This window comes from Ixodes scapularis, unplaced genomic scaffold (genome assembly GCF_016920785.2).
Source record: "Ixodes scapularis isolate PalLabHiFi unplaced genomic scaffold, ASM1692078v2 PGA_scaffold8__174_contigs__length_109621045, whole genome shotgun sequence".
NCBI lineage: Eukaryota > Metazoa > Arthropoda > Arachnida > Ixodida > Ixodidae > Ixodes > Ixodes scapularis.
This window is the reverse complement of record NW_024609883.1, coordinates 65,025,941-65,048,344: the sequence shown is the minus strand read 5'-3', so window position 1 is coordinate 65,048,344 and position 22,404 is coordinate 65,025,941. Positions and strand designations below refer to the sequence as shown.

General features: G+C 42.7%; 1 long non-coding RNA gene across 1 annotated transcript; it reads left to right on the top strand.

Annotated features, from left to right (window-relative positions):
* The first annotated feature begins 5,044 nt into the window (after nucleotides 1-5,044).
* On the top strand, nucleotides 5,045-10,613 carry LOC121833515. Its single transcript, XR_006076744.1, has 3 exons — nucleotides 5,045-5,096; nucleotides 9,219-9,254; nucleotides 10,601-10,613. It is a non-coding gene; the product is annotated as an uncharacterized LOC121833515 (long non-coding RNA).
* The last annotated feature ends 11,791 nt before the right edge of the window (nucleotides 10,614-22,404 follow it).

The window sequence follows — 22,404 nt, the reverse complement described above, 5'->3', positions numbered from 1 at the left end:
GTAGTAGTAGTAATAGTAGCAGTAGTATTTCAGTTTTAATTTAGTGCATATATTATTTTTTACCCTCATCTCGTCTGTATTTTTCGGTTTGTCTTGTTATTTTTCTTCTTTTTTTCGATGTGTGCAGCGACTCAGATTTGACGTTCTTTTTTTTTTTTGCCAGGTATTTACAAAGAGTAGACCTGGTGTTGTCGCTAGCATTCCAGTCCCCTAGCTGCTCCAGCTTTTTACACTTTAACTTACTCTTGAGTTGTGTCCAGGTTTAAGAATGATTGACGTTCCCAGATTTGATCGAGTTTCCATACGATGGCCGACATGAAAAGAACCTTGCGGTAAATCTTGCAGTAAAGCCGACTTTCGAAACTACCATTTTGCCGATGAATCTGCATGTGTCTGTGTTTAGGCACTTCTAAAAAAAAAATCTACAAAAAAGGGTAGCTTTGATTATGCCCACATAAATCTAACATTATTAGGAACAATAAAAAAATGAAAACAAATAAAAAAATAATAGCCTTCTTTAACAGGTTCAAAATTATGGCTCAATTTAGTTTCTAGGCGAAGTAATAATAAAAGTATAGAAATGATTTCGTGAGAATAAGTAAATCTATCGTGATAACAGTCGAGCGCGCACTTGCATTTGACTACGACCATAACCTCCGAATTCACCCAACCACTTTTTAAGCCTCTTCTGACTATACTTACAACTGGCTGCTCAGTGGTCGCAAGCAGTCGCAAGAGGGTTAAAACCCGGGCTTTGCGTAGTCGGGCGCCGTTGAATGCAAGTGTGTGAACCAGCTTTGAGGCCCGTTCACACACTTGCTACCGACTACGATCGACTGAGACAAGAGTTAAGCCTCTTGGGGCGGCTCGGCTCTGCAGCAGCGCATCTGGTCGTAAGACGTCGCAAGAGGCTTCAAAACCGCTCTTGTCTCAGTCGATTGTAGTCGGTAGCAAGTGTGTGAATGGGCCTTTAAGGCCTGTTCAGACACTTGCGTTTGAGTACGACCGACTTGGACGCAATCGGTTTTTAAACCTCTTGTGACGGCTTTCTGTCGGCTGCGCTACTGCGGAGCCGGTCGTAAGTTGTCGCGAAAAAGGTAGAAACCGAAAAACCGGTATTTAGCCTCTCTTTTGAGGCACACGGTCCTAAGGAGTCGCAAGTGTGTGAACGGGCTTTTAAAGCAATTAAATTGTCTTTTTTTTTTTGCACGTGTTGTTTATTACGTTGTTCTTTGCCTAAAAAAATAGTAGATTTAGTGAAGTTCAAGTTTATATACTAATGCACACCGCTTGAGGCTCACATATTCTCTGTCCGGTGTCGCTTTCGCTGAGGTTCAGCGAATAATTGTTTTTTCACCGATAATTGCCGATTGTATCGTCGCCCTTGGAAAATAAGCACAAAAACGCCGGTCTTTCGAAGAAAAATATTAAATCCCGAAAAGATTATTCCTATCCACGAACAAACGCCGAAAACACGCAGAAAAAATATAACTGCAATTATTTGCGGTATACTGAGTGCTGAAGAGGGGAAAAAAGAAAAGAATTATTTGTTCCAGAACGTTTTTACCCTAAGCGATCTGCGGTGCCCGCGACCTAATTAAATCCCTCGGAGAGTTCATTTGCATAACAAGGACGTAGTCCAAATTGAATTAGCGATCGCTTTGAAAAAGCGGGGCGAGATTTATTTTTTCCTTTCAACATTATCCTATAATATGCGGGGCATTGCGAAATCCCTAAACTCAGAAGAAAAAAAAAAAACGGTAGAGAGAGGGGAAGAGGGATATCCTTTTGTCCTCCTTTTGTGAACTCACACAAGAAGCACGATCCGTAAAGTGTTTGTTTGATTGTTCACGTTTCTTGTTTTTTTTTATTGCAGGTGCCTTAGAGACCCTGTCCTTCGGCAAGCACAAGCATCACAAGCACCACCATGGTGACGCTTGGCCACAGTTCACTGATATAATTCTTTAGACGCCGCATCCACATCGCTAACACACCCTACAAAACGCAGTCTGCGGACACATTTCAAGCATATATGACGCGAACGTGCTTCGAAGGCGCTTGTCCGCGGACAAAATTATCCGCGGATAAGTTCGTCTTCGTGTCTGCGTGGAAACTCCGTGTCGTTTGTACGGTGTCCGAGCGGGCGTGCCAGCGGCTTTAGAAAGACTGTTTTTTTTTTTTTTTACAGCGGGGAGTTGTTAAGGGTTAGGTTTCCCAGGATCGTGTCTGTACGCAAACGAATGATGACACAGAACTCTGGACAGCTACCGCCATCTATGAGCGGAGGCGGCAAGCCATTTATTTGGTTGTCTCCGTCGCTCATAGATGGCGGCAACCTTTCCAGCCTTTCCACCCTGGCTTGCCGACTTGCGGCCAGCCATTACTTGGTTCCCACCATAGTACAGCTTCGCTGGTCTTCCTTCTTCACCAGAGTGGAAAGGTTGAAATTTTTTTTTTCGACCCCATTGCAGGAAAGAGCTAAATAGTAGTCTGGGTAATTGATCCATTAGAACCTATCGATGAACGCTTTAATCGCGATTCATTTTTTTTAACCGGTTCATCGGTGAAAATCTCGACGAATGAAAATAAATGAGAAATTAAACGCTTTCACCACGTATAGACGTGGACGAGTATACATCTGTCTGAAGGGCAAACTTTGGGTAAACATTTTTTGCCTAAAGCAAACTGTTGGGGGCGAGATTTGTAACTCCGGACAAAAGCGCAGAAGGTTACATGCCCGTCCCCGGCGACTTGGATGCCGTGCGAGTGTCCGTTTAGTCCGGCGGACTCTTGTGAACGATCGAAGGAGATCGTCGCTCTTGCCGGAGAATATCAGCCGACCTCTTTGCCTCGTGCGGCTCGAGTAAAAATCTGTGAGTGTGAGTGTCTTTGAATTGTTCTCAACTATACATCGAGGTTGATTCATAGTCGAAATTCTAAATTACGCTGTTTATCAAAGACTACTCAGCAAATGCAAACAAAGAAATAATAATTAATTCTGACCTTTTTTTATATTTTGCATCGAATAATTATTCGATGAAAGGTGGCCATTAATCGGGTTAAAATTTTAATCGGCGCCCAGCCCTAAATAGGACACATTTTGTGGTAAGATTTTGGTACAGTATTAATTTCGCCAATCGTAAAGCTTCCAAATTGAGTCTGTACTCGTCACTTGGGGGAAAAATTACATTTTTGCTCAATGTTCGTGCGCTGCAGGAAATAGTTCTTACTTGAATTAATTGTCGAAGGAAGAAGTGATGATTTTGGCTTTTGAAATTAATACATCTTGGTGAAACAGCTGAGAACTAATCTAAGATGCACCTATATATATCCTAATTTAGCACAGGGAAAGAAAAATGAGTACATTAAGTTCCAATTCAAAAACAAGTTTTCAGGGGGAAAAAAAAACAACGGAAATCGATAAGTTTGTTTAAAACATAAAAGTAAAAAAAGAAAGAAAAAAAAAAAACGCGTGTTTGGGACAAGACGGTTCGAAAGCCTATTCGACAAGAAAGAGTCATTACGAGGCGACCAATCGCCCCCGTCTAAGTCCGCTTCCTAATACACACCAAATATATCAGCCTGTTTCCCTACGTGAATACCCAGAAGATCGCAAAGCGGTTCTCCATGAGCCCAGTGTTCATTAATTGTCGCTTTTGTTGCTGTTGTCTTTTTACTTAAATTTTCCTCTTAACAATTAACAGGAAAAAAGCAGCCCACGGGTAAGTCGGCTCGTCCTTTCTTTTCTTTTGCTTTCGTCGACGCTGGACGAAACGCATTAGTGCCGGGTGTTTGGGAAAAAAGAAGACCGCGTTTTTGTCGCCGCAAAAATAAACGGCGCGTCGCCGAACGTTCAGCCTTTGCGCAAATGTAGCGCTTGCGACCGCAAAACCAGATTTCAAAGTTTCGGTACTAAAACTTATCTCATTTAAAGGTTATCAAGCGACGAAGGACAATCTTCAATGAGAAGATGTTGCGCTTTTACGGTATAGCGTTCGCCAGTCATCTCCACGCGTTCGTGGACTCGGTTGGCAGTCATCTCCTCGTTGAAGAGTTCCGGAAATCGCTTATAACTTTTCGAGAAGATGACGGTGCAAGTTGCCAAACTCTGACATGTGGTGCCAACCGAAGGCGCTACACTTGGACGGAGTCTTAGCGTTGGGCGATGCGTAGTAAAATTGTTTCGATTTTCTGTCATTGTTCAGGTGTCCCAAAGTCCCTCTCTTCTCCCGCTCTTCAATCCCTTTCTCCCCATATAATTTTGGCTCCCGGAGTCACTGATTCGTCTGAAACCAACTACAAAGTCCCAGAAGAGGTCCCGACGTTTAGCTCTTTTTTTCCTCTTTTCCTTTTTTTTTTTTTTTTTTTTTTGTTCTAGTAAAGTAAATACCTTTTCTTTCCCAGAAGTATAAGAAAGTTGAAGCACTTGCAATAACACATGCCTGTCTGTCTCCGGGCGGCTCCATAGAATGGAACAATCTGCCTCCCTGTGATATACTTACTTCAAACAACGTACTTGAATTGATTGAGCTCCCTTTTAGTGTAATTTTTGCATTGTGTGTTTTATGCATTTGTTTCCACCCCTTCTTTTTTGTGTTCATTTTTTGCACTGCGCATACCTGCTATTTTAGTATCTGTATATATGTCTACATATCCAGTACTGCTGGGGTTGTCTCATGGCCAGAGATATCTTGTAGTTAAAGGAATAAAGAAAGAAACTGATGGGAAGCGGCTTAAACATAATGTGCGCCAAATCTGCCGTTCTATAAAACATATCGGAGCAAAAATGGCGTCGCGCCGCCTAGCGGCGTAGCCATGGCAACCGCCGCTGACTCCATGACGTGACCGAATGCAGTGGCGCCACGTCGCGGTGTCAGTGGGGGTTGCTGTGGTGCGGCGCGATGCGACGCGGTTTTTGATCACATGTGTTTCACTCTTTAGCGTACTCGCGCATTTTTTCATCTCGTGTCGGTCAACAGAATAAACGTTTGTTTTATTTTTGTTTTCTTTCTCCCTCTCTCTTAACTTTAAAACAGTGATCGTGGTTCGAAGTCGTCCATCGTATAATTACGATTATGGCTACCCTCATTCCTACGGTAAGTTTTTACCGTTTTTTTTTTTTTTTTCTGTTCTCACCGTGTAACTTCAATCTCTTTTCTTCTTTCTGGTTTAGCCCGACGCAATTCGCGTGTTATATTTTCAAGAAAACCCTGGCTGTAAACCGCAGAACACAATACTTTATTTCGGATTTATATCGTGCCATGTGTAGATGAATTCACGCAATACCTTAGTTTATCTGACATTGATGTCTCGCTTACGCTAGAAAATCAAAAAATAAAAACGCTCGAAAAACACAGGGACAGAGTGGAAGAACTAATGCGGATTAGGATACTCGCCTACCGAAGATAAGATACTAAGTACCCGCTTCATAAAACAAATCACGGTAGTATGGAAGTTGGAGGTACCGAGATGTAATTTATATACATTGAGATATACTTCACGAGCTCATATTTTCAAGACAGATAAAAAAAATCGCCCTGTGATAATTTTTATTTGATCATCTAGAGAAGCACACGCCTACATCGAACCGCCGTAGTCCCTGCAAGCGGAATTCCCCTTGAAATAATTTGCTACACGCAAGAGAAGGGGAGAATATATCAAATCAAAAGAATTTGAGAAAGAGTAAGGTCTTACGTGTTGTAAACTTGGCACTTGCTGCCATGCACGTCCACTCCTTGGGTCACCCCCCCCCCCCCCCCCAACTTAAACTTACAGAAACAAACTAAACAAAAAAAAAACGCAAAAAAAACAACAACAACAACAGCCGCTTTTGTTCTTTTTTTTTTGTTTTGTTTCTGTATCTTCAGGCGGACCCTTCATCACTATGTGCCAGCTAGACCAACGAAAGGCCGTAGCCAAGGTCCACGCCATGGAGCGTTGCGCAGATAAGCGCGTTGACTTCGGAAATTCGTTCCCAAATAACTCAACTCAAAACAAAGTGCGCAAGAGGTCACTGAAAGGCACGGTCCTCTTCTTCGAGGTCGTCCATCTTTATTTCTCCATCTACTATATAGCTCTAGGGCGTTCAGAAGGTCGGCTGACTTGCGGAGGGGGGAGTGCAGATCTTGCACTTAGCTCGTTTTCAGTTCTCCTGCCGCAATCTTTCTCGACATAAAATGATACTTAGTGATATTTTAATCTTTTTTGTTGGTCCCCCTTAGACTAGAGCCGTTGACCCGCAAGCGGTGTCCTCTAGAGTAATACGCGTCAGAATGGCGAAAGATGAGATCGTTAGGTCGACAACAGAATAAGGGGAAGCGGAGCAAGAACTGAACGCTTGAATCTCTTTTGTGCCGACCGCCGAAACGAGTACAATTTTTTTTGTCTTCTCTCCACGAGCTTGCAGTCTGTTCAGGCGGCAAATTTTTTCAGAGGTTGGAACAATGGATTTGAAATAATAAGTAGAAGATAACATTTCTTTTTCTTCTCAAAATGCTCGTATAGTTTTTTTAAACATCTCCAAAATTCGATTACCCTTAAAGTCGTTTAATTCCTTAGACAAAATGCACTTGTCCTCATCGCGTTTTTCATTGTTCTAAGCAGTTCTGAAACTCTTGCATACTGGTGGCATTCAGTGCCTCCGTAGTTCTTTTCTTTACCTCCTACACATCTTGAAAACGTAAAGGAAATAAAAACAAACTAGGGAGAGGGGGGGGGGGGGGGGGGGGGGGGCGAGGTCCGGGGAGTAAGGGGAGGAAAGGGTGGCATCGGCATTTCAGTTTTCAATTGATACCTCAGTTCACGGCACACGTTCAAGCGATTGGTTGTCCGATCTATGGAGGTGAAACCAGGAACGCATTTTGCACCCACTTGGTTCACGCCAAGATATGTCAGAATTCGTTGTCATGACCCCCCAGAAATTCCAGTCAATGCTTACAACTCATAAATTGTTTCGAAGTCTATCAAACATTATTACATTACAATTTATTTAATTGCTTTTGTCGCTTTTGCTTGTTGAAGGACGCCCACGTCGCGGTTGCTGTTCAAGCGACAAATGTCGCCACCTTTGAACTGACAAATCCATTCACAAACCTTTCTCTTTACCAGGCGGGCGCTCTGGCTATTTTTTTTAAGAAGCACAAACTAACTATATTTCCGGAATGCCCGGCTTTTAACTTTTCCGACATGCTATTCCGTATCTCTCGATTCAAAAATAAATATTCAGAAATCGGCAAACGAAACCGATGCAAGATTAACATTCAAATCTATCCGTTTCCTTCAATGGCGTGACGTCACTGGCAGGCAGGCTTGCAGGCCGAGCAGTCAGTCTAGAATACACAGTATTCCGATCATCAGAAAACACAGTATTCCCCAAAGAGTTAGCCTCTGCCAGCCGCTAGAGTCACTTTTTCATCGGTGCCAATAAGAACTTTCAATTAAACAACAAAATGAAATCTGGTGAGGACAAAAATTAAAAATGCAAAAACTCCGTTAAAAAAGTTATTTGGCTTATTATTTGGGTAATTAACTCAGCGATGTTTGTGTGATGGTTTAAAAAATGTTGAGGCTAAACCATAAAAAAAATTACAGAGTACCCGTTTACAGCTGCTTTGTTTTAAAGCCTCTCCAAGCATTAAAAAAAGATTGTACTCTTGCTTTTTTTTTTTTTAAGGAAACGGAATTTGGTGTTTACACGTTGTTTTTTTCACCCCCGACATCGAAAAATCGTTGAAGACAGAGGCTCAAGGAAAACAACGCATTGATGTAACGAACTTGTTTCCAACGACAACGTTTGATTCGATGCTATTAAAAATGCAAATAAAAAAGGATTACAGGGACGAAGAAGGCAGAAACGACACGGACAGTGAGCTAACGATGAAATAGGAAAGAGCTCCAAGTCGAGGACGTATACATGGCAGTGTAGTATACGTACATGCGCCTAGCGGCAAACACCGGTACTAACGCCCCTCCCGCCTCTGTAAAACAATAGACCTGATGATGATAATGATTATGATGCGGCTTTTCCCCCTTGAAAACGGGCGGTCTCGAGCTGATTTCCTCCCTACGACTGGGACCTAGTGAATCTTATCTTTGTCTAGTAACGAGTGCAGTCAAAGGGGGGGGGGGGGGGGGGGGGGGTGTTCTGCGCATTACAAGCGAAGTAGAGCTCAACGTGCCCATCCGTCAGAACGCAGTGTCATCGTGCCGCTGTACCGTTTTTCATTGCTTCTAAAACTACGGATGCTCAACAAAAAAAAAAAAAAAAAAAAAAATCGCCAAGGAAGAGGAAATACATGACGATCATCTGGTGGGCTAGACCTGATGATGACCTTATCTCTCCTTCCTGTCGTATTTGCGCTGTTAATTCAACAAGAAGAGGAAATACGCGCAAAGACAGGTGCTGATACTAGAGAGCTTGAGTAGATTGTTCCGGCACCCCCAATAACGATGCCCGAAGTGCGATGCGATGCACGCGCAAAGGCGGCGACGGAGTATCGGGTTTCGGTATCGGAGTCATCGGAACGATCTCCTGAAACTCTCTAATGATGGTGGCATCGAGAAGCAAATAGAGGGGAGAGGGTGTACGCATGCTCGGAGGTTTTTTGGAGGAAAAATGCAGTCTTGTTATTTTTGGTCCCCCCCCCCCCCCCCCCTTCCCGTATATATTCAAGCCAGAAACAATACTGGTAGAAGCTTCTTATATACTACCTTAAGAATAGAGTACAAGTACCCTGACTGCTGCAAGTAGCTACGGGACGTCTTCAATTAAACACCGAGTTATTGTGCCTATAGGGAGTATTCACTGGCGGCCATATCTGTGTGCGCGGCTGCTGAGCGCGTGCTGACAGTCAGCTTCCGCTGCTCATTTGCAACGTGCATTCCGCACCATCAAGATTGTCGGTCTTAGCAGGCTATTGATGTGAGCTCGTTCTGAGCATGCGCTCCAAACATCGCCCTCAAATGTGGCGTCCAGTGAATACCCCCTATATGGTTTCTTTTTTGTTTTGCCTAATTAGTTGGCTAAAAGGAAAGGTAAGCATGTTTCTTTTCAAGGTTTCTTTCCTTGGTAATATGTTTGCTATTATAACGTTTGATAGGACAAACGCTACATAAAAAGGCTTGTTCTCTTTTGCGTCTATTGGCTTCTGTGTTGTCGACGTACAATTTGCACGTAATTATTAAGAAAACTAATTTTTATGTATTTTTTTCTGGCACAGGTCGCTCCTACAACTACCCCGTGAAAGGTCACAAAAGTAAGACTCGCTGAATATTCACCAACTTTTCCGCGAATTCACGTTGACCCCTGAGCTGACCAGGATATATTCTCAGTGACCGTCACTGACCGCCATTGCTCTGTGCGTTTCTCTCGAGCTCGTGCAGACAATGAACTTTCACCAGCTTATATCGGTAGATCAGGTTAACGTCAGATAAGTTCCACGGCTATGATAGTGTGAAATAATCTGGTGGAAGCTTACTCCCGACACGAGGTCAATAGAAACACGCACAGCAATGGCGGCCAGGGAATATGGCTAAGGACAGGCTAATGATTGATCCACCGAGCACGTATCGTCCATCACACTATCAGCTTAAAGGGGTCATGAAACGCTTTTCCAACTTTTTCCTGTTTCGCTTTCCTCCTCAACTCATAAATCGCGCATTCCACCAAACAGTTCAAAAAGACGAAAAGAAGGGAGGCCTCTCTCGCTCGGAGCCTGGTTTGCGTACCCGGAGAGAGCCATTGTCCCCCTAGAAGATTAGCCCGTCGCTCAAAACTCAGACAAAAGTTTCTTTCCCTAGCCCGTTCACCCCTAAGCTGACAGTGCTGTGGAAGCTACGTGCTCCTTGGGCTAGCCACACTTTTGCCACGTAAGCGTGGCAAATGTGGCTGCAGAGAATGAAGTCAGGTGATGAAACGGAGGTGGCTGATTGGTCCGGCAAGCGCGTAGCTTCCACCACAATGTCAGCTTAGGGGTGAAGGGACTAAATGAGGTCCGGTTTTGTGTGACGTCAGTTTGGACCCGATGACACGCTTTTGGGACGGCGGATGTACCTCAGTGAAAAGGCAAAGCGGTTACGAAGGGGAGGAGGAACGAAATAGTCCGCTGTGTTTTAAAATTTTCGCACTGATTGTCAGGCTTTTGACTTTCTACCTTTTTGCTTTTGGCCCACTGAACGATGTTCTATTAGTAAAATCTCAATCTAAAATGATTTATCCCAACCCAAAAATCGTTTCATGGGCCCTTTAAGGGCGAGCGAAGTATTTTGTATTATTAATCGAAGAGAAAAACCGAGATAACTTGATTAGAGTAATCTTATCAGTCGGGGATGGAAGATGTGGTGGTGAGGTGAGATTAGTAGATGTTTTGTGTCAGATTCGATGACCAGGCGTAGTCAAGGAGCGAGTCCAGGAGCAGATTTTTCTGTTGTAGTTCTTGTCTAGGGGGTCGCCCAGTCTTCATACCGGATAGGGGTCTTTAATCTCATGGGAGTTCGGAAATAGTTTCTTGTCGTTCTTTGTGGCCATGTAATCTTCGATGAGGTATCTTGTCGTCCTGCCTCAACCTGCAACACCATCTCGTTTTCTCTTTGCGTGCTACAGCCAAGAAACAAGTGGTGTACAGGGAGCGAGTCTACGTTCAGCCCAAAGTCCACAAATGTAAGACTGATTTTACTTGTACACACTGTACATTATGCACGTGAATTATACTTCGATCCAGCTAAGCTTTAGCGAAGCATCATATGACGGGTTAAACCTCCTAGTAAGTTTGTTTTCAAGTAGCTGATGTTTTTGTTTTCTTGTAGCCTCGCACTTGAACGGCAGACACTAAACACTATTCATATATCAGACAGACGTCAGATTTAAGCTTAACCAACTCGACAAAAAAAAAAAAAAAAACATGCTTATTATGAACAAGAGGCGCTGGAAAAGTTCCTGACGCCGAAAAAGCTGATTCAGTTTACTTGGTAGGAAATAAATAAAACAACATTGGTACAGAGCTCCTCCCACACAGTGGCGTTACAAGGGGGGCGGACCGCCCCGGGTGCAGCTGGGCACTGAAAAAGGGAAGGGGGGGGGGGGGGGGGGGCGCTGGCCACCGCCCCGGATGCCGCTGACCCTAGTGACGCCACCGCTCCCACAGAGCTCTCTGTTTGCCGTGACTGGTTCTTTCCTTCATTCCACTCGGCTAAAGTGGAAGAGTGGTGGACTTCGTGGGAGTTGCTTGTCCTGCTCTTTTAGGCCTGCAACAAACTATAATGTGACTGACTAACTGCTCTACTTTTTCCGTGTATCATTTCAATCTTTATAATTTACCTCGGTTCCTTTGTTGTTTTGTTTTACAGCCCATCCCATAAGTGAGTACCGAACAATGCACTACTACACGGTCGAGATTAGACTGTAAACGACCTATTGTTTATATACTCTTCCATTGTTTTCAGATCTGCACATCAAGGGTACGGACGCTACCTGCAGTTGACTAAAGCAATGTAGTTCTTCCGGTTTTGGGCGTGGCGCCACATGTCACTGGATAAATGAATACGGCTGAACCCTTCGAAATGGGTGGTGGCTTGCGCCACCTAGCTAGGTTATCTTCATTATTTTTTGCAATTGTTTCGGATAGGTATATTTGACCCTGTCTCGCTAAATTTAGCGGCGGCTAGCCAAGTTTAGAGCCATTTATGATGGTGTGGTTAAGGTGCCAGCCTGGCTGGATAAGTGGGTGCATGGCGGCTGTTTCTTTTGCATCGGATGGTGACTTGCGCCACCTAGCTAAGTCATATCATTATAGCGCTACATTAAATGTTCTTCGAGCCGATTCAATCAAAGCTACACTCTAGCGCTTTCGATATTAACCACAATTTCTCAAATTTTCTTAACTATCCCTACTAAGGTACGGGCAAAGCGCCCCTTTGTGGCGCCGCGTAGCCCTGTTTTGAGTAAAAAATATTGTTTATTTTGATCGTGATATTACACCGACGGTGATGATTCTTATATCACGATTTTCAATTTCAGTGGTCAACCAAAAGCCGCAGAAAAGTACGGTATACCTTTTATCCTGTCTCGTAAAATCCACATACTTGCTGGGAATTTGAGTTTCCGAATATCGGAATTTCCACCGAAAGACTTTAATTGTACGTTCGACAAGAAATGCACAACAATTGCCCAACGCACGGTTCGGCTTATATACTAACCATGTTGGATTAACCTGGGACTGGGGTAGAGAAGAAATATAAAAACGTAGAAGAGACAAAAAATAGACAGGACGACGTCGTCCTGTCTTTTTTCTGTCTATTCTACGTTTTGATGTTTCTCTCGACCCCAGTCTCAGGTTAATTAAAAATAATTAATATTCACCAGCTCTCCTGCACTCTTAGGGTATTTTCTTAGGTTTTTATACGTTTATGTTATTCCTCTTGTTCTCTATGGGTAAGTACTACAGTGTGAATACCCTGAGACATGTTCATTACACTTTGAGAAATGACGCCGATTAAGGTTTCGCGAAATAATTTCCCTAGAAGTATTGAGTACCGAGAGCGCTTGTCCGTGTCTACACGCTTAAAAGTTTGTCCCTTAAGTAGCGCAAAAAAACTTATAGACTATATGATATACTCATGCAATGCCATGTTTTTTCTTCACGATTGATTACAGCCAAAGTTGTGACTAGTGAGTACACCTATATATATATATATTATTATCGTTACATTCCTTAGCGAAATAACACTCAGATATTACAGAAGTCGCGCGTATTGTAAAAACAATTCCAAGCGAAGTATTCGTGCACTATTGATGTGTACTAACCTGACGAACGTTGTTGCATTTCAGAAAAAATTGTGAAAAAGGGTAAGCTTTTTTTTTTTTATTTAAGACGTCCGGTATGCGCGTTTAGACGTTATTTTGTCACGAATAAAAACATAAACTTGATTAATGAAACTTAAAATGAACGCTTAATGCGGCTAACTTGTGCCGAGACACATAAAGTAACAAACACCGTACATACTTCGATGGCGACGGAAGGACGACTGTCCTCAAGCAGCCATGCCAAACTTCTTTTGTAAGCGCATAAGTATCTAGAAATTTCCAAACTCGAACAAACAACAAGATTCTCGAGTCATCTGGAACATTCCAGTCATGCAAACAAAAGAAAGATAAAAAGGACAAGCGCTGGCGGGGATCGAACCCCAGCGTGGCGTATACCAACTTGTTTTTGAATCAAGGTGCAAACCAGCGCCTCAATAACTTAGCGCCCTCTTTCCCAAGTGCGATGATACCCGAGCTTAGCAATGGAGGATTTAAATGCTTCTTCTAAACAAATCACTCGTCCTTCGAAACCTAAGCCGACGTTTAGTGTGAGCGGTATGATGGCGTGCACCGCTGTACTCAAAACTGCGAGACGAAGAACAGGCGCAAATATTGCAAATCCATGGGCTTTTAAATGCACCCGTGCCTTCTTCCAAGTCATAACTGCTTTCAGTCGTTCGACGTAAAGAAGTGCTGCAAATTCCCAATGCTGCTCGCGAACAACATGAAAAAAAAAAAAAAAAAAGCTTTTTACGATTTTTTTTAGATTATACTTTTGTTATTTTGCGTCAGAGTCTGTTCGTCTCCAGTATTGCCATTAGATTTTTATGCATCAAATTGAGAATTTCCAGTTTTATATCGTAATTGTTCCGAAAATGCCTTCTTTCTACGTACAGTTGAGCTATGGAATAATGTCGATGGGCGCATCCTGCATACAATGATCTTATTTTTTTTTTAATCGTTATTTCCTAGGGTGGTCTTAGTTTTGTTTCTGCATATCTTGTTCATTGTTTCTATAAGCTGTCGTATCCGGCAGAAACCTCAAATGAGGTCGTAGACATGCAAATAAATATATTTTCCCGCTATTTTTTTTACGAACAAGTGAATAATAGGAGTAGGAGACGTATTATTCGTCGGTTAATTGTAAATTACGATCTAAATTTGTGGCCTGAGATCTCGTAATCTATTGTCGGAACACACAAACACCACCTGTCGGAACAAAGCTTCTGAACACGTGTATCGTCTTCCATTTGAAATAGAAACCCTCTGTCGTGGGGTGAATAATAAAAAAAAAGTGCGAAAAAAGGGGCACATTGAATGTTGTTCGTGCGCTTAATATATGTTCATAATGTCAATTGTGCGATTAACCTAATACATTTCTATTACTCTGCAGTGCCCGTCTACGTGCGTAAGTATAACTAATGTTTTCTTCCCTTGAACAAAAAATAAATAAATAAAAGGTCGGAATTTGGGGATTTGTTGAGATACAAATATGTGAGGATATACAGGGTTTTGGGCTTTTCTTAAGCTCTACAGATTTGTTTAAGAAAAATAACGTGAAGGTTGCACTAACGTGGTTTGTGCAGGTGAGCTATACGGTCATGGGGACATAGTGTATGGGGCTAATCGTAAGGATCAGACGGCAAATTAAGTAAAATTTGTTAATTTACTTTTGTATTTGAGAAATTAGACGTATGGTTCCAATTAGAAACTTGCTGAGAGTCATCGAAAATCAATACATCAACTCTTTTGTAGAAGTACATAATCCAGGGGCAGCATTTTACGGCATTCCGTAAAAACGCTTTATTTTGGCCGCGTTTTTAAGTTTCGGTTTCTCATCGGAGCGCATCTCTGCGCCCGCGGTCCTGCTCCCCCAGTGGCTGAGACGCGCAACACATCTGTGCCCTACTTCCCTCCATCTTACAAAGGAGGCGAAGCGGTGGCTTCGCGCCGCGACCACCGGGGAGCAGGACCGCGGGCGCAAAGATGCGCTCCGATAAAAAACCGAAACCTAAAAACGCGTCCAAATTAAGCGTTCTTTTCTTTAGAGCACCGTAAAATGTTGTTTCTGTCTTATATCTTCATAATAAGAGTTGATTTGGTGGTTTTCGACGATTCTCGGCAAGGTTCTAATTGGAACCATACGTCTATTTTCGCTAATTAAAAAGTTAACGAACAAATTATACTTAATTAGCCGACTGATCGTTGCGATTAGCCCCCTGCCCGTATAACTCACCCGCAGAAACCGCGTTAGTGTAGCTTTCACGGCTTTTTTAAAACAAATATATAAAGCTTACAAAAAAAAACAAAAAAACACACACCTGAATTTATAACTTTTTTTTACTTTTTTTTAATATCATTATTCTAAAGTTGCTGCTCGTACATCATACAAAAGACACGGTCTGCATACATGAGTGCAGACAGTTTTTGTTCGGTCAATGTAACTGGACATTCGGAAGAAACAGGCTTCAATGTATGCAGCCTATCTTTTGTGTTATGGATTAGTGGTGCTACCGGAGCTTAAGGATTTGGCTTGGAATCTATTTTCTTTTACGTCCCAAACTGTTTCTCTTAAAAAAATAAACGGAGAACAGGAATACTGTTTCGAGCGAGCACGATTGTTAAAGAAAGAATAGGAACTGAAATAGGGTTCACAGAACACAGAAGGAGGGGTTAATCATCAGGAAAAAAATGCAAGTGCACGCTGTTATCGCACTTCGTGCAGTCCCTGGTTCAATCAGGCTTGGGGCCAACACATCCATCGTGCCATTACATCCATCGAGCAAATCCGTCCAATTCCATGCCCTTACATCCATCGTGCCCGTACATCCATAGTGCAAGCATATACATCGTGCCTTTACATCCACGAATGGCCAGTTTATCCAACGTGCCATTACATCCATCATGCCTTTACATCCATCGTGTCATTACGTCCACCGCGCCATCACATCCATCTAGCAACCTCGTCCAAAAGCGAGTCATTACATCCATCGTGCCGTTACAACCATCGTCTCATCAGATTCATCGAGCAGCTTCGTCCAAAAACGTGCTATTCCATCCACCAATCACGCAGACTTATTTCTTCGCTTAACTATGCTGATTATTAGTTCACATTATTCTGAAGAGTTATGCGCTATATTGAATGTACAAAAGCGAGTAAAAAAAAACCTTTGTGCGGTCGTAAACTTTCTGCGGGCCTCCGCGTCTCCAAAGTAGAGCGCACAGCGTCGGCTCGTTGTTTGTTGTTTCCACAGTGATCAAATTTTAGTTACTGCTTTTTTCCCCCTCAAAATTAACTAAACATAAACTTTACTGTAAAATTAGGACGGTACAGAGAATCACACCTTTTATTTCGCTTTGAGAAAAAGAAAATCCGAATGTCTTATAGAATTTAATTGTGGTATACTAACGTTCTGTGGCTTACCGTTTGTTCCCTGTGGGTCCCGAACCAGTCCGGAGATCAAGTCGTCTGCTTTTTGCGCAAAGGTTGCGGTGACATCAGAAAGACGCCGAGCTCTGATTGGCTCTAAATGAAGGATAGTGTGTAGACCTCAAAGCAAGCTGCCTTGAGGTCTACCCACTTTCGTTCATTCAGAACCAGTCAGAGCTTCGGCCTTCTGACGTCACCACAACCCCTGAAAAAGAAGCAGGTTTGCTCTCCACACAAGAATATGAATAACCCAAGAAGTCCAATGGCGGCCATCTTGGATTCTATGGATGCGCTAGCATGATGGATGTAATGGCACGCTAGGAGTCGTGACAGGAAGGATGAGCAATTACGTCCATCGAGCAACTACATCCAACGAGCAACTACATCCATCGAGCGGCTACATCCATACACATGTCAACACATCCAACGAGCAAGTATATCCACCGTGCCATTACATCCATCGATGGATGTAATGGCTCGGTGGATGTGCTGGCTCGATGGATGTGTTAACACGTAATCGTTCAATCAGAGTCTCGCGTAAACAAGCCTGTTTCGCATTGACGGTCACGTAGTCGGATTGTATTTAGAGATAAGGTTAAAAGTGCGGGAGTGTCCAAAACGCTTCAATGCGTCAAAAGAAGACGCTGCCCAATCGTTATCATCCCCGTTTAGAACCTACATATCTAGCCATGCATCTACGCTTATCTTTAGAAACGAGGTCTAAAATTTCGGTTTCCATCCAAGAATTTTTTTTTTCTTTTTTACAGAAAGTTTATGTAGGTTATATTATATTTCACTAATTGAATCAGTCCGAATGCGCCGCTAAACATCCGTACTTGAGAAAACATCAGCAAACGTAAAAAAAAGCGATTCCGAGTCAGAACATCCAACGCGTCAAAAAACATCCACCAATGGATGTTTTGTCTCGATGGATGTTCTGACTCGATGGATATTTTGACTCTGATGGATGTTCTGACTCGATGGATGTTTCACATCCATGGATGTTTAGACTCGGATGGATGTTCTGACTCGATGGATGTGTTGACTTCATTGATGTTTAGACTCGGATGGATGTTCTGACTCGAAGGATGTTTTGAATCAATGGATGTTTTCACTCGGATGGCTGTCATGAATATTTTGACGAGTTGAATGTTCTATCGTTTCTTGCCTGAAAGGAAAGAGCTGTTGTGTATAAAAGGCTTTTGACGATATGGTAAATGTTATGGTGAAACATTTTTCAAGACAGAATGGCTCTGTTTAAAAAGTATTTTGCTTCGCCGCATTAATACGAAGGAAAAAAGTTTTTTTTTACATCATGGTGGGAGCAGCAGAGCGCGCGATGGGCTGGCTCCGAGTCTGCGCGATTGCTCGAGGGACCAAACTACCGTTTTCATTGAATTATGCAACATAAGCCCTTCACAGAAATTAATTTCCCCTCGCCAGTCAATTGCTTTTATTTTTGTGCTGAGCCTCTGAATTGTTTCAGGACACTCTTGTGCCACACGTTTGGCGTGATCAATAACGTTATTCCGAGAGAATCGTAGCTTTATTTCCTGTGTGTGTTTTTTTTTTTTTAATTTATAGTTTTCCTCTCGGACAAAACGCTCTACATGGATTTGCTCAATTGTTTATAAAATTAGTTTTTAAATTACGGAAGCACTATTGGAACAAATATTGCAGTTTTGTTTTTAATGTATTCGAACTTTTTAGGTATTCGTACCCTGTCTTAGTATCTATACACTCATTTTTGCCCCGATTACTACTACCAGACGCAACGTAGTGCATATTGCTCACATAAAGTCATATGGTTGAATAAGACACCGATACATCGTGAAACAGCCAAACAGTTTTTTTCAAGGAAACTGGCCCATGCGTGCTGTTCAGTTCATTCTACGGAAGAACTCCAAGGATTGTAATTTTGTCCAGATCGTTAAGGACATCCTGAAATGTCGGAAGTGCAGATGACAAGTAGCCTGAAAACAGGGCCGTTTCCTCTTGCAACCACTTTGCAATGCTAATTTTGACCACGAACGTCAAAATATACTCAGTAACAAAACTAAACACGAAAATGAGGGACCCTGCATCCAGGTCATTGACCAAATGGGTTGATCAAGTGTGTCGCCGAAACTGACACTTGGCAAAATTCGCAGCCTCTCGGCAAAAAGTTATATATATATATATATATATATATATATATATATATATATATATATATATATATATATATATATATATATATATATATATATATATATTTTTTTTTTTTTTAATTTAAATAATAATGCTTTGAATCAGACGGAAGTTTTGACTCTAATGGATGTTCTGACTCGATGGATGTTTTGACTCAGATAGATGTTAGACTCTGATGGATGTTCTGACTCGATGGATGTCTAGACTCGATGGATGTTTAAACACGGATGGATGTTTTGACTCTGGTGTCACGTGACCTCTTGGATGTTTTGACTCGATGGATGTTCTGACCCAATGGATGTTCTGGCCATAAGCGAAAAAAAAAGCATCCGACCAACTATTCATGTTGGTAACAGGGAATCTAACCAATCACCGCTCATTTTACCTGCCGCTATACCAGGCTGGCATTGTTTCTGGTGTAGTGGCTTTAGGAAGGGCATTGAACGTGTAATGTAGCGGATGGTGGCCAAACTAAGGCTACCTGGGAGTAATCAATTAGAGAGTTATAATTGCCCGAGCTACATTACTTTTTTTTTTATTAGTATTTCTAGATGAGGTATTGAAGAAAAGAACGTTACTGCGCGTTACAATAACTGTCAGACTAAAACGTTTTCTTTACTTCCTTTCTGAAGCTGTCTACCGTGACCGTGTTCGTAAGTGATCTCAAGTCTTATACGTAGCTACGGAAGAGAGTCATATTCTTATCGACGAACTTAGTATAAAACAAATTATGTGTCTGAAACAGAATATTTTTCCCCACTTTTTTAATCATAAATCACACAGAAAAAGTTGCGGTGCATCACAAAGGTAAGCCGCACGACGCATTTCAATGACTGTTTTTTGACAATACATTAAAACCTTCCAAGTGGTGCATATAGGGTGCCCCAGACACAATGTGCGCGCCTGCGCACCGTCTGCTATTCCACGGAAGAGAGCTGCTGTGCGCCACGCTCAGAACCCGTTGCCGACAGTTGAATAGACCAAGATGGCGGCGCGCCGGAGGCCGATCCCGGTCCCTGTTCCAACCAACGAGGGTCGGTGCAGACCGGGAACGGTCTACACCTACCAGTGTGTTGTAGGCGTTACGGACAGAAAGAGTAAGGAAATACGTTACTCGTTACTTGAGAGCAAAAGGAACACGTTTAGTAAGGTACGTTGTTGGGCTAGTTGGTTCATCTTAGTAAAACATATAAAATAGCGCAACAGAAACAAGGACAAGAAGTAAACAGGACTGTTTACTTCTTGTCCTTGTTTCTGTTGCGCTATTTTATATGTTTTACTAAGGAACATGTTACCGCTCTATACGTTACGTCGACATAAAAGGAACGCGTTGTCGTTATTGATAAGAAGCAAGGCACAATAGGGAGTTTTAGGGAACCGTTTATGCACATCCGATAAGGTACGATGGTCCCTCATGTACCAACTGCGCATGCGCTTGTCTTCTGTGCTATAGCGCATGCGCAGTTCGTACCGGAGGCTCCGTCGTACCGTATCGGATGTGCAAAAACGGTTCCCTAAAACTCCCTATTGTGTTTTTCGTTACTTCGTATTTATGAATTCAAATGTTTTACAGTTTTGACGTTACAAGTATGCGTAAGCGCCATATTTTAAGAAATGCATACGCCCATGGAGAAATTTAACGATTAATTACCTTGTTTTTTTTTTTTTTAACGGTTCTGATCTTCAAGTTACCTGAAGTGGAGCGTGAGAAATCATGAATTGGCGTCGGAAACATAAATGTGTCACTTTTTAAAGCCTCGGTAGGACGTAACGAGTAACGAAACTGCGTTTCCCGTTACTCGAGGTAAGGAATGGAACGAGTACGTTACCACGTTGCCGAAAATTGTAACGCTTTACCTGGATCGACGCTCTCGTTTGTGATATCACGCCGAGGAGGCGGCACTGGCAGTGGAACGGAGCACGCGCAGTGGCATCGCTCTTCGGGAAACGGGTTTCTGCGCAGCGCGACCGCGCGTGTTTATATACCACAAACTCGCGTACACTTTTTTTTTTTTTGCAAGAAAGGTAATTTGGGCCAAATATTTAATAACTTTTGTGTTGTTATTCGTCGTGACTCGTGACTCGCGACCTTCTTCCTCCCACACAGTTCCATACCCGGTCTACGTCCGTGAGTTTCCTCATTTCTACAACAACAAAAAACTCTTTACAGCAGCGGTCGCATTGTTACTACGTCACACGAAAAGAAACTCTGCGGACACTGTCCATACAAAACAAAAAAAGAAAACTGCCTGCAGACATGTGTTGGAACATAGCCTCCTCTATACTCACGAAGCCTGTCAGTTCGACGACGGAGCCATACAGTGCCCTATCGCAGATTCGGAGCGCGAGGATCTGGTGGCACAGAGCATCAAAGAGCCAGTTCTCGGGCAACCTGAACGTCAGCGCAAAGCTTTTGCAGCGGCGAGGTCCCCAAACACACTTGTTCCCTGGGGAGAAGTGTGTTGCTGCGTCTCGCCGCAGCGGGACGCCAGTCACGTGACTCTCCTCTCATCCGTTGTCTGCCGCTCCACCTTTTCCATTTCGGCGTCCAATTCTCGCCGCGATCTGTCAGGCTTTGTCAGTATATGCTATGGTTCTAAGCATACGTACGTTTAAAGACAAAAATACTTCGAAGATGCAGGAGGCGCGTCAGCATATACACTTCTGTCAACGTATCTGCAGCGAACGCAGCGTCTTTTTGTACGATGTACTATCAATGTGACTGGGACGTATTGCGAGTGATGGGTCATGTTCGGTCGAGTGTACAGACGGTTGCAAGCAGCCGCGCTTCGAGAGCTGGTAGTCTGGCCACCGTGGATTGAAAACGCTTTGTTTCGGCGCCAGTCTGGAAACCGTGGGTACGGCTCAGCGATGCTTGACTATCAGACGGTCTACCGACACCAGGAGCAAGATGTCTGCGCCCAGATGCCGTACTTGAAAGCGTCTATATATAGTCCCCGGCCAATCACGTACTTAGTAAATCGGTAATATATATATATATATTTTTTTTTTTTTTTTTTCTTGTCACTTTACGATTTATTTGTACCGCAGCTCAGCGAGTCCACCACGCACCGCCCCGTGAGTAATTCTTCGTTGATTCTCGTTTTGTTGCACAAAGTTATATATTTGAGTTACTTGACACTTCGCCTTTTCTTTACGAGGCTTAGTGGAACTCGGAATGTGTACACCAATTTTTTTTTTTATTAATTAAGTACATATATTTATCTAGTTTTCACACAGTGATACATATATATGTAGGCAAACAGATGGCGCATATTGTAATGCGAAGCAAATTTAAAAACAAAAAAAAATCAGTTTTTCATGATCGTTTTGTGTTTTGAATGCTAAATAAGGGGAACACTCGACTCGCATTATTTTCGGAACCAGCGTAATATTTTCGCCGCTGTTGTATCTCTCGCTCACTCTCGACGTGTATTATTCCCTGCCAGCGGCCCGTGTCATCTATGTTCGTAAGCGCAACCTTTTTTCTTGGGTCCTTATATATTACCTAACGCCTTTCATAAGACACTTAATCTCGTTGAAAAGAAATAGTGTTCGCTACCGTTTTGATTTATAATCACTCTCATTCCTGCAAATGCTGCCATTTCGGCTTATGCACGTGATAAGAGAGCCGAAAACCTCAAAGTCTTAATTAATTTTATATTTCCACGTTCGTTCAAGAACCCCCAAAGAAAGTGTACCACCGTGAGTGTATTTCTTACGTTCTTTTTGTTTTCTTCAAATTTCGTTTGGTGCGATTTGTCGTTATTATTGACCCAAATTTTGTAGCTTCGTTTCCATTTCCAACGTGCGCCCAAACTCTTATTTTTATCTTCTCACGTTTGTTCAAGATGCCCCCAAGGTCGTCTACCACCGTAAGTATTTTCCTTGTCTCTGTTAATGTTTGAATCATTTCTGTAGCGGTTCGTGTAATCTAAGATACGTCCACATACCCGACGAGTTCCGTATTCTTTTGTCTGGCCGC